Source organism: Lactuca saligna, chromosome 2 (genome assembly GCF_052625555.1).
Source record: "Lactuca saligna cultivar CGN05327 chromosome 2, ASM5262555v1, whole genome shotgun sequence".
Classification (NCBI taxonomy): Eukaryota; Viridiplantae; Streptophyta; class Magnoliopsida; order Asterales; family Asteraceae; genus Lactuca; species Lactuca saligna.
In genome coordinates, this window is record NC_136418.1 from 155,674,472 (window position 1) to 155,685,532 (window position 11,061).

Here is an 11,061-nt window from a genome sequence, read left to right on the forward strand (position 1 = left end):
ATATAAATGAGACAAATCTACAATGAATTTTGTTCCTTCCAGAAGAGAAAACAATCATTTTAGCACACACGTATTGACTCGTTGTGACATCCCCAAAATCACGGCCAGAAAAGACCGGTTTTGTTTATACTTTATTTCAAAATCAGAGTTATCTTTTAATAAATGGTTTGCGGAATTTGTCCCAAAACAATAATATGATAAAGATTTATCAAAAGCATTTCCATAGAAATGTATTCATTAAAAGACTCGGGATGTCATGTTCGTACAGATCAAAAGTATAAACAGTACAATATAAGCCTTACTACATTATTTCATATCTACAGGCCTATATCCGTAATCCCTCGTCCAAAACATCACACCTATGCTCATGCGCCACTACCTGTAATACATAAAACTGAGTGGGTCAGGCTTGGGAGCCTGGTGAGCACATAGGGTTTTCAACCCACAATAAATAAGTTTATTAATTTCATCAATCAACAATAACCCGATTACCCGTTCCCGTTATCCTCACTTTACGTCCCTAAACACCTATCATAAGGGACCTAGCCTAAGGATTATCATCGGGACGGACACTACTGCTAAGGGGATTCCTCAGCAATAAATGTCCTAATAGGCAACCATGTGGGGGATGGAGTACACCGGTGAACACATCGTTCACAACACCTACAGGTTGCGAACCTGCTAGTGTTCCACTGGACTGTCTAGAAGAGTCCGTGGTCGTCATCTATACTCCGCTAGATGACTGGATCAACAACAACAACATCGAGGCCTCTCATCATTTTATCACACATCACCTATTACATCTACCCATGTTTTACCCCAACATTTTCGTAGATATAAAATACATATACAGTTTAAATCATTGAAAACATGTATAACAACGTTCATCTAGCATAGATAGCAAGTATTCAGATAATATGCACACATAGCACGTAATTTATATAAAATACTTCATATCTATGTGTAAGTTGAAGGTAACTATGCACTCACCGGAAAAGGTGGTGATTCCGAACTCAGACAGCACTTCGCTTCTTAAAAAGAATTTTTCTTCGACGAAACCTAGTATTATTACCACTAGAGTTTAGTTTATTATTCGTCGAGACTAATTAATAGTCTAGCTATTATTATTATTATATAAGCGTCAAAAAAAATACTTATATAACCCATAATAATAGCCCAAGTATTTATTATAAGTTCCTAATAACGTTACTATAATTAAATAAAAGTTATATTAAAAATAGCGTAGGCGTAGCTCACTTACAGCGGGTTTTATAGAAAACCGGGCTTTGCTTGGAGCAGCGTTCCTGAGCCGAAAAGCTCTTCTTCTCAGAGCCTTCGAGCACTCCGGGGCTTCCGCCTCGTGCTAGGGAGGTTCCCTAGGCTTTTCGGGGGATTTCGGGGCTAGAGAGAGGTTCTAGAGAGAGAGAGAGTAAAGAGAAGAAAGAATGGGAAAGGTGTGAAGAAAATGAGGGTGGGAGAGGTGGTATTTATAGGGTGAAATGTGGCTGAACTTGGTGCCACATGTCACCATCTGGTGGCAAGCCTTGGGGAGAAAGCAATGGCCAAGATTGTGTCACATCACCCATTTTCGCACAGCACACTTCCGACTTCTAAAATCCGTAACTTTCACATACGACCTCCGTTTTTGACGTTCTTTATATCCACGCGTAGGTAATAATAAGATCTACAACTTTCATTTTGACACCGTCAGCTAATTCTCGACCGATCTTAAATTTAACAGTACAAGGAGATTATACTGTTAAACGTCTGCGTAAAATTAATAACTTCTACATACGGACTCTGTTTTTGTCTGTCTTTTTACCGTTGATTTCCTATTAATGATATCTTCAACTCTCATTTATGTTGCGTAAGCCAAAAACCGCTCGAACTAAAATTCGAGTTTCAGGCCGTGCACTGCTAAGCCGAATCTTAGAAAAATCATAACTTCTTCATACGAAGTCAGATTTGGGCGTTCTTTTTATCGATGTTCTTAGTTTAACATATTCTACGACTTTTGTTTAGATTGCTAAGGCTAAAAAGTCTTCTATCGTAAATTCACTATTTACGTTTCCCGGTGTCGTGCCGGTTTTGTCGTAAAACTTCGGCGGGCCATAACTTCTTCTTTATAGCTCGGATTTCGGCATTCTTTATATGCACGGAAACCTTGAGATATATTCTACAACTTTATGTAGAGATATCGGGATTATCTCACACTTTAATTTTGACGCTCATTTTTATTCTTTATTAATTATACATTTATAATTAAATAATAAACACATAAACACACATAATTCACATAATACTCAAATATTTCATATTTATTACTTCAAAAAGAGTTACAATAGTTGACCTAGACTATTACATTGACAAAAATGCTTAGCCCTGAAAACCCGGGCGTTACAATTCTCACCCCCTTAGGATGATTCCGTCCCGGAATCATGCATCAGCAAACAGATGTGGATAGCGACTCATCATGTCATCCTCTGTTTCCCAAGTGAGATTCGGCCCATTCGAATGTTTCCATCGGACTAGCACCAAGTCGACCATCTTGCGTCGTAACTTCTTAGTCTTACGGTCAATAATTGCCTCAGGCTCTTCGATCAGCCTTTTATTCTCATCCATCCTTAATTCCGAGATTGGAATTATGTCGGGAACATCTCCCATGAATTTCCTCAAATAACACACATGGAAGGTGTTATGAATACCATTGAGTTCTTCGGGCAATTCCAGCTTGTAAGCTTGGTTCCCAATCCTCTGAAGAACTTTGAATGGTCCAATAAACCTTGGACTCAACTTTCCTCGTTTCCCAAATCGTATAAGTCCCTTCCACGGTGAGACTTTAAGTAAAACGGAATCCCCAACTTCGAAGGTTATCGGTCGTCTTTTCTTGTCGGCATAGCTCTTCTGACGATCCTGAGCTGCTAACATTCTTTCCCTAATCACCTTCAATTTCTCAGCAGTCTCATGGACTATCTCGGGGCCCATAAACTGCTTCTCTCCGGCTTCAAGCCAACAAGACGGCGTACGACACTTCTGCCCATACAAGGCTTGATAAGGAGCCATCTTGATGCTCGAGTGAAAACTATTGTTGTAGGAAAATTCTACCAGAGGTAAGTGCTCGTCCCAATTCCCTTGGAATTCGAGGGTACATGCTCTCAGCATATCTTCCAACGTCTGAATCGTTCTTTCACTCTGACCATCAGTTTGCGGATGGTAAGCAGTACTCAAACACAACTTTGTACCCAACTCATCTTGTAGACTCCTCCAAAACCTCGATGTGAAACGACTATCACGATCTGACACAATAGTAAGAGGGACACCGTGAAGTCTTACAATTTCCTTCACGTAAGCATTTGCGAGCTTATCCATAGACCACTTCTCGTTGGCTGCTATGAAGTGTGCACTCTTGGTGAAACGATCCACGACTACCCAAATCATGTCGTGACCATTCTTCGTTCTGGGCAGTTTAGTCACAAAATCCATGGTGATGTCTTCCCATTTACCCATGGGTACAGGTAAGGGTTCTAAACTCCCATACGGTTTTTGATGTTGTGCCTTAACCCTCGCACATGTTACGCACTCAGCCACATACTTCGCAACATCGAGCTTCATCGTCGGCCACCAGTAGTAGGGTTTTAGGTCCCTATACATTTTAGTGCTACCGGGATGAATCGAGTACATGGTCTTGTGTGCTTCTTCCATTAGAAGATCTCTTATTCCTCCCGTCTTAGGTACCCAAATTCGATCTTGGAATACCTTCAGTCCTCGACTGTTCGTACCGAACACTAACGTTTTTCCCAAATGTTCTTCCTTTCGGTCATTCTTTTCTAAGGCTTCTTCTTGAGCTTTCCTGATACTTTCCACAATCGTCGAGACGACTTCAATTCTTAACGCTCTCGGCCTTCTTCTTTCAAGATTGACTTTCCGACTGAGAGCATCAGCAACAATATTTGCTTTACCTGGGTGGTAAAGTATCTCACAGTCGTAGTCCTTGAGAAGTTCTAGCCAGCGTCGTTGCCTCATGTTCAACTCCTTCTGATTAAAGAGAAACTGGAGACTCTTATGATCAGTGAAGAGCTTGCACTTCGTGCCGTAGAGGTAATGCCTCCATATCTTTAAGGCGAATACTACCGCTGCCAACTCCAGATCATGAGTGGGGTAGTTCTTTTCGTGCTCTTTCAATTGTCGAGATGCGTATGCTATCACCTTTTCTCTTTGGGTCAGAACACAACCTAACCCGACTCCAGATGCATCACTATAAACTGCGAAATCTTCGACTCCATCGGGTAGAGAAAGTATCGGCGCTTCACATAACTTCTTCTTTAGCTTCTCGAACGCCTCATCGTGTTTCTCACTCCATGTATACGTAGCTCCTTTATGGGTCAAAGCTGTTAATGGAGCAGCTATCGAAGAAAAGCCTTGGATAAATCGTCGGTAATATCCGGCTAATCCTAGAAAGCTTCGAATCTCCGTGGGATTCTTCGGACGTTCCCACTTCATTACAGCTTCGATCTTGGCAGGGTCAACCATTATTCCTTCTTGGTTAACAACATGACCCAAGAATTGGACTTCCCGTATCCAAAAGTCGCATTTGGAGAACTTTGCAAAAAGCTTCTCCTTCTTTAACACCTCCAACACTTCTCGTAGATGCTTGCCATGCTCCTCCTGGCTTTTCGAGTAAATGAGAATGTCGTCGATGAACACTATCACAGATTTATCGAGGAATGGTTTACAAACCCTATTCATCAAATCCATGAATGCTGCGGGAGCATTGGTTAGTCCGAACGACATAACCAGGAACTTGTAGTGTCCATATCTTGTTCTGAATGCAGTCTTCTCAATATCCTGCTCTCTCACCTTCAGCTGATGATATCCTGACCTAAGATCGATCTTTGAGAAGTAGCTCGAACCTTGCAGCTGATCGAATAGATCATCAATCCTCGGTAATGGATACTTGTTCTTCACCGTTGCCTTATTCAACTCTCGGTAGTCTATGCACATCCTCATGCTTCCGTCCTTCTTCTTCACGAATAACACCGGAGCTCCCCAGGGTGATGAACTAGGTCGAATGAAACCGCTATCCAACAGCTCCTGAAGTTGCGTCATGAGCTCCTTCATCTCCGTCGGTGCTAATCGGTAAGGTGCCTTTGCTATCGGTGTTGTTCCTGGTAATAAGTCTATACGAAATTCTACTTGCCTATCAGGTGGTAATCCAGGAAGATCTTCGGGAAAGACTTCCGGATAATCGCACACAACCGGTATATTCTGCACCTCTTTCTTTTCCTTCTTAGCATCGATTACGAATGCCAAGTATGATGCACATCCTTTGGACAAACATTTTCTGGCTTTCATCAAGGAGATGATTCCAGAATTCACTCTGCGTTTGTCCCCGTACACCATAAATGATTCCTTTCCGGGTGGGTTTATCCTAACTATCTTCTTTCGGCATAATATCTCGGCATCGTTGGCGCTAAGCCAATCCATACCCAAAACGATGTCGAAACCGTTTAACTCTATGGGTAATAGTTCCTCATGGAATTCGTTTCCGTTTAGGTTAATGACGATGTTCCTAATACGATTACTAACAGGTACGAATTTGCCACTGGCAACTTCTACAATCAGGGCATTATCTAGTTTTTCTACAGGTAATGCTAATTTCACACTAAATTTATGCGACACAAAGGAGTAGTTGGCTCCGGAATCAAACAGTATATTTGCAGGTAAACCATTTACAAGAAAGGTACCTGAAGCGACGTCTGCTGCCTCCTTTGCAGCCTCGAGCGTCATCTGGAAGGCTCTCGCCTTCGGCTTTGGTGGTATGTTGGGTCTTCCTGCCTCCTTCTTCTTCGGGCAGTCCTTCAAAATGTGCCCTTCTTCATAACACCCATAACAGGCCTTCTGGTTGAGGGTGCATTCGTTGGCATAGTGCCCAGGCTTTCCGCATTTGTAACAAGTGACCCCTCCATCACACTTCCCAGAGTGCTTCTTCTTGCACTTGTCACACCACTTTGCTTCTGATCCTCCTCCTCTCGAACTAGACTTCGAGAATCTACCTTTCTTACCGGACCTCGAGGATCCGTCAAATTTCCGTTTCTCTCCCACTTCCGCTCTCTCCAGACCCTTTTCTCGTATCTGGGTCTCCACATTCTTAGCAGCCCAGATGGCAGCTTTTAGAGTGGTAGTTTGCTTGACCATTGGACCGAAGTCCGCTGGTAATCCGAGGGCAAATTTGTTAACCTTGGAGAGTTCAGTTGGGACGAGGTGAGGAACAAGCTTCATTTTCTCAGTAAAGCTTGCAGCGTATTCAGTAACGCTCATTCTTCCCTTCTTCAGATTCTGGAATTCGTTGCTGATCTCCAGAAGATCCTGCTCAGAGCAGTATTGCATCTTCAACTGTACCAGAAAATCCTCCCACGACATTTTGCTTGCTTCACCTTTGGGCATTGAATCAGCTAATAGCTTCCACCAGCTTAGTACTCCAGATTTCAATAGAGGAACTGCAAGAGCAGTCTTCTGCCTATTGCTACACTCGCAACTCTCAAACATTGTCTCCATCTCAGAGATCCAGTTCATGACTTCCACCGGCGTCGGGCTTCCGGATAGACTCGGTGGCTTGGATGCCATGAAATCCTTGTATTTGCATCCACGTCCATCATTTCCTCCATCCTGGTGGTTTTGCCTAACTATCGGTGGGTTGGCTTGACCAATAGTCCCACTGTAGTTTCCTTCTTCAGTCTGCCCTTCGTTCAACTCGGGCTGTTCGAGCTGAATAGTCGCTTCCTCTCGATTTTGCTGGAGCAAATGCCTGGTTTCCTCCATTTGACGATCCAACATTGCCTGGATCATCGCTTGCACTCCGGCCATCGTTATTGGTCCAGTAGCGGCTTCCACAACTGGTATTTGCTCGATCACGGGGGGTTGGTGTCCGTTCCCATTTGCGTTTACGTTTCCGCTACGGGTCCTTACCATTTTGATCTATATACCGAATAAGGTGGATTTAGATCTTTATTTAGGAGAGACGTTTTAAATCGTCCTTATCACTCCGACATGTTTACATGCTAGTTCTAATATCGTAGTCGTACGTTTAGAATCCTAAACACATAAGGTTCCAGATCCGGTCGGCAACAGACCATAGATCCCGAACAAAATAACAGCATATCATGCATAAAACATTTAGCACATAAAAGCATTTTACGCACAATTCCTAAAATAAGCTAGTGCTCACACCTCACAATCATCGCTTAGCATTCTAAGTTTAAGTCTAGAAATCCTACAAATTCCTAGTTCGCTTAAACTAATGCTCTGATACCAACTGTGACATCCCCAAAATCACGGCCAGAAAAGACCGGTTTTGTTTATACTTTATTTCAAAATCAGAGTTATCTTTTAATAAATGGTTTGCGGAATTTGTCCCAAAACAATAATATGATAAAGATTTATCAAAAGCATTTCCATAGAAATGTATTCATTAAAAGACTCGGGATGTCATGTTCGTACAGATCAAAAGTATAAACAGTACAATATAAGCCTTACTACATTATTTCATATCTACAGGCCTATATCCGTAATCCCTCGTCCAAAACATCACACCTATGCTCATGCGCCACTACCTGTAATACATAAAACTGAGTGGGTCAGGCTTGGGAGCCTGGTGAGCACATAGGGTTTTCAACCCACAATAAATAAGTTTATTAATTTCATCAATCAACAATAACCCGATTACCCGTTCCCGTTATCCTCACTTTACGTCCCTAAACACCTATCATAAGGGACCTAGCCTAAGGATTATCATCGGGACGGACACTACTGCTAAGGGGATTCCTCAGCAATAAATGTCCTAATAGGCAACCATGTGGGGGATGGAGTACACCGGTGAACACATCGTTCACAACACCTACAGGTTGCGAACCTGCTAGTGTTCCACTGGACTGTCTAGAAGAGTCCGTGGTCGTCATCTATACTCCGCTAGATGACTGGATCAACAACAACAACATCGAGGCCTCTCATCATTTTATCACACATCACCTATTACATCTACCCATGTTTTACCCCAACATTTTCGTAGATATAAAATACATATACAGTTTAAATCATTGAAAACATGTATAACAACGTTCATCTAGCATAGATAGCAAGTATTCAGATAATATGCACACATAGCACGTAATTTATATAAAATACTTCATATCTATGTGTAAGTTGAAGGTAACTATGCACTCACCGGAAAAGGTGGTGATTCCGAACTCAGACAGCACTTCGCTTCTTAAAAAGAATTTTTCTTCGACGAAACCTAGTATTATTACCACTAGAGTTTAGTTTATTATTCGTCGAGACTAATTAATAGTCTAGCTATTATTATTATTATATAAGCGTCAAAAAAAATACTTATATAACCCATAATAATAGCCCAAGTATTTATTATAAGTTCCTAATAACGTTACTATAATTAAATAAAAGTTATATTAAAAATAGCGTAGGCGTAGCTCACTTACAGCGGGTTTTATAGAAAACCGGGCTTTGCTTGGAGCAGCGTTCCCGAGCCGAAAAGCTCTTCTTCTCAGAGCCTTCGAGCACTCCGGGGCTTCCGCCTCGTGCTAGGGAGGTTCCCTAGGCTTTTCGGGGGATTTCGGGGCTAGAGAGAGGTTCTAGAGAGAGAGAGAGAGTAAAGAGAAGAAAGAATGGGAAAGGTGTGAAGAAAATGAGGGTGAGAGAGGTGGTATTTATAGGGTGAAATGTGGCTGAACTTGGTGCCACATGTCACCATCTGGTGGCAAGCCTTGGGGAGAAAGCAATGACCAAGATTGTGCCACATCACCCATTTTCGCACAGCACACTTCCGACTTCTAAAATCCGTAACTTTCACATACGACCTCCGTTTTTGACGTTCTTTATATCCACGCGTAGGTAATAATAAGATCTACAACTTTCATTTTGACACCGTCAGCTAATTCTCGACCGATCTTAAATTTAACAGTACAAGGAGATTATACTGTTAAACGTCTGCGTAAAATTAATAACTTCTACATACGGACTCTGTTTTTGTCTGTCTTTTTACCGTTGATTTCCTATTAATGAGATCTTCAACTCTCATTTATGTTGCGTAAGCCAAAAACCGCTCGAACTAAAATTCGAGTTTCAGGCCGTGCACTGCTAAGCCGAATCTTAGAAAAATCATAACTTCTTCATACGAAGTCAGATTTGGGCGTTCTTTTTATCGATGTTCTTAGTTTAACATATTCTACGACTTTTGTTTAGATTGCTAAGGCTAAAAAGTCTTCTATCGTAAATTCACTATTTACGTTTCCCGGTGTCGTGCCGGTTTTGTCGTAAAACTTCGGCGGGCCATAACTTCTTCTTTATAGCTCGGATTTCGGCATTCTTTATATGCACGGAAACCTTGAGACATATTCTACAACTTTATGTAGAGATATCGGGATTATCTCACACTTTAATTTTGACGCTCATTTTTATTCTTTATTAATTATACATTTATAATTAAATAATAAACACATAAACACACATAATTCACATAATACTCAAATATTTCATATTTATTACTTCAAAAAGAGTTACAATAGTTGACCTAGACTATTACATTGACAAAAATGCTTAGCCCTGAAAACCCGGGCGTTACACTCGTACCCCAAACCTATCTTCTTCAATTTCTTTTTTGTTAGATAATATGAACGACGAACCTTGTTATCTTCTGGAAATGTTGAATGCAAAAACTCAAGTATTTAATCAAACGAACCATCAATCTATTTGTTGTTGACCTTTATATGCATCAGCTTTGCTAAAAAAATAAAGGAAATAAAACATACAACTAGGATATAACTTGGTTTCGACTACCTCTAACAAATGTTCAAAATTATCAACAACACTTATACCCCCTTTTATTCGAGTTTCGTTTATCGAGGTTGGTATCATTTTCTCTCAACTCTTACATAACATCATCGATAACATCAACCATCTCGTTACTTGGCGCTACAACATCTACAACCGAAGAAATTAAAGGTTCACCGTGATATGCCCATGTTTCGTATGACCGACTGAAACCATATGTATAAACATGACGTATCATTTCTTTCGGATCCATGAAGTAGCATTATCACATTGCTCACATGGATATTTGGGTTCACCTTTACTATCTAGGTGTGACATGGATCTCTTGACAAAAGAGTCGAGTCCTAGCTGGTACTCGGGAGATTGACAATGTGGATTAGTAGTCCAACTTTTATTAATAGTCATGTTGCAACTAAAACATAGTTTAGTGTTTAAGGTTTACTCGACGGGAAACCAAAATCAAGTAGATTATTCATAAAGTCGATGATTCATAAAGTTTCCCCAACACGGGAACATAGGAACAAATAATTAGAAATGAATAAAGTATTCATAAAGGTAGGCTTCTAAACCCACTTTTTGAATACCTTATCTCATATATTTAACCCAAAGGCATTTTGGGCATTTTGAGTTGTATTTGAGATTAGTCACTATTTGATGAATAGGTGATGGATAGAGTTGATATTCGGAGTAGAGACCTATTCAGTTATTTGCTTGAATTGAGAGGTGAGTTTTCCTCACTGTACTTGTGGGTCGAAGGCACCAATGTCGGCCCACTTGGTTATGTATACTGGTATATGTTAGATGATGATATGCTATAGTGATATGTTAGATCTGTATCCTGGCATATATTGGACGTTAATATGCTATAATGATTTGTTACATCTGTATATTGGTATATAGCGTGTTGATATGTTGGAATGATCTATTAGATCTATATGGGATGATTTTATGCGGTAGTGATATATAGATCTTCTTGTTTGTCTTCTGACTGGTTATATGTTTATATGATGCATATGTTGACATCGTATGGTTAGGTCGAGACTGTACTGCTTTGTGCTACCAATCAACAAACTTGGGGCAATCCAACCAGTAGGTTAAGGGCCAGGGGTAATCCAACCAGGAGGTTGTGGACCTGATATAAATATGAAGGAAGACAAACAAAAAAACGTTTCCTCCGATAACGATATTATCTATTTTTAAGAATTAAAAATAAGAAAT

The 11,061-nt window shown here is 40.7% G+C and overlaps 2 long non-coding RNA genes across 2 annotated transcripts; both read right to left on the reverse strand.

Moving 5' to 3' along the window:
• Nucleotides 1–259: 259 nt before the first annotated feature.
• On the reverse strand, nt 260–1,441 carry LOC145029248 (uncharacterized). Its single transcript, XR_013676428.1, has 3 exons — nt 1,262–1,441; nt 991–1,059; nt 260–379 (listed from the first exon to the last, which is right to left on the reverse strand). It is a non-coding gene; the product is annotated as an uncharacterized LOC145029248 (long non-coding RNA).
• Nucleotides 1,442–7,490: 6,049 nt separating this feature from the next.
• LOC145029249 (uncharacterized) lies at nt 7,491–8,536 on the reverse strand. The gene is made up of 3 exons (XR_013676429.1): nt 8,493–8,536; nt 8,222–8,290; nt 7,491–7,610 (listed from the first exon to the last, which is right to left on the reverse strand). It is a non-coding gene; the product is annotated as an uncharacterized LOC145029249 (long non-coding RNA).
• Between the last annotated feature and the right edge of the window lie 2,525 nt (nt 8,537–11,061).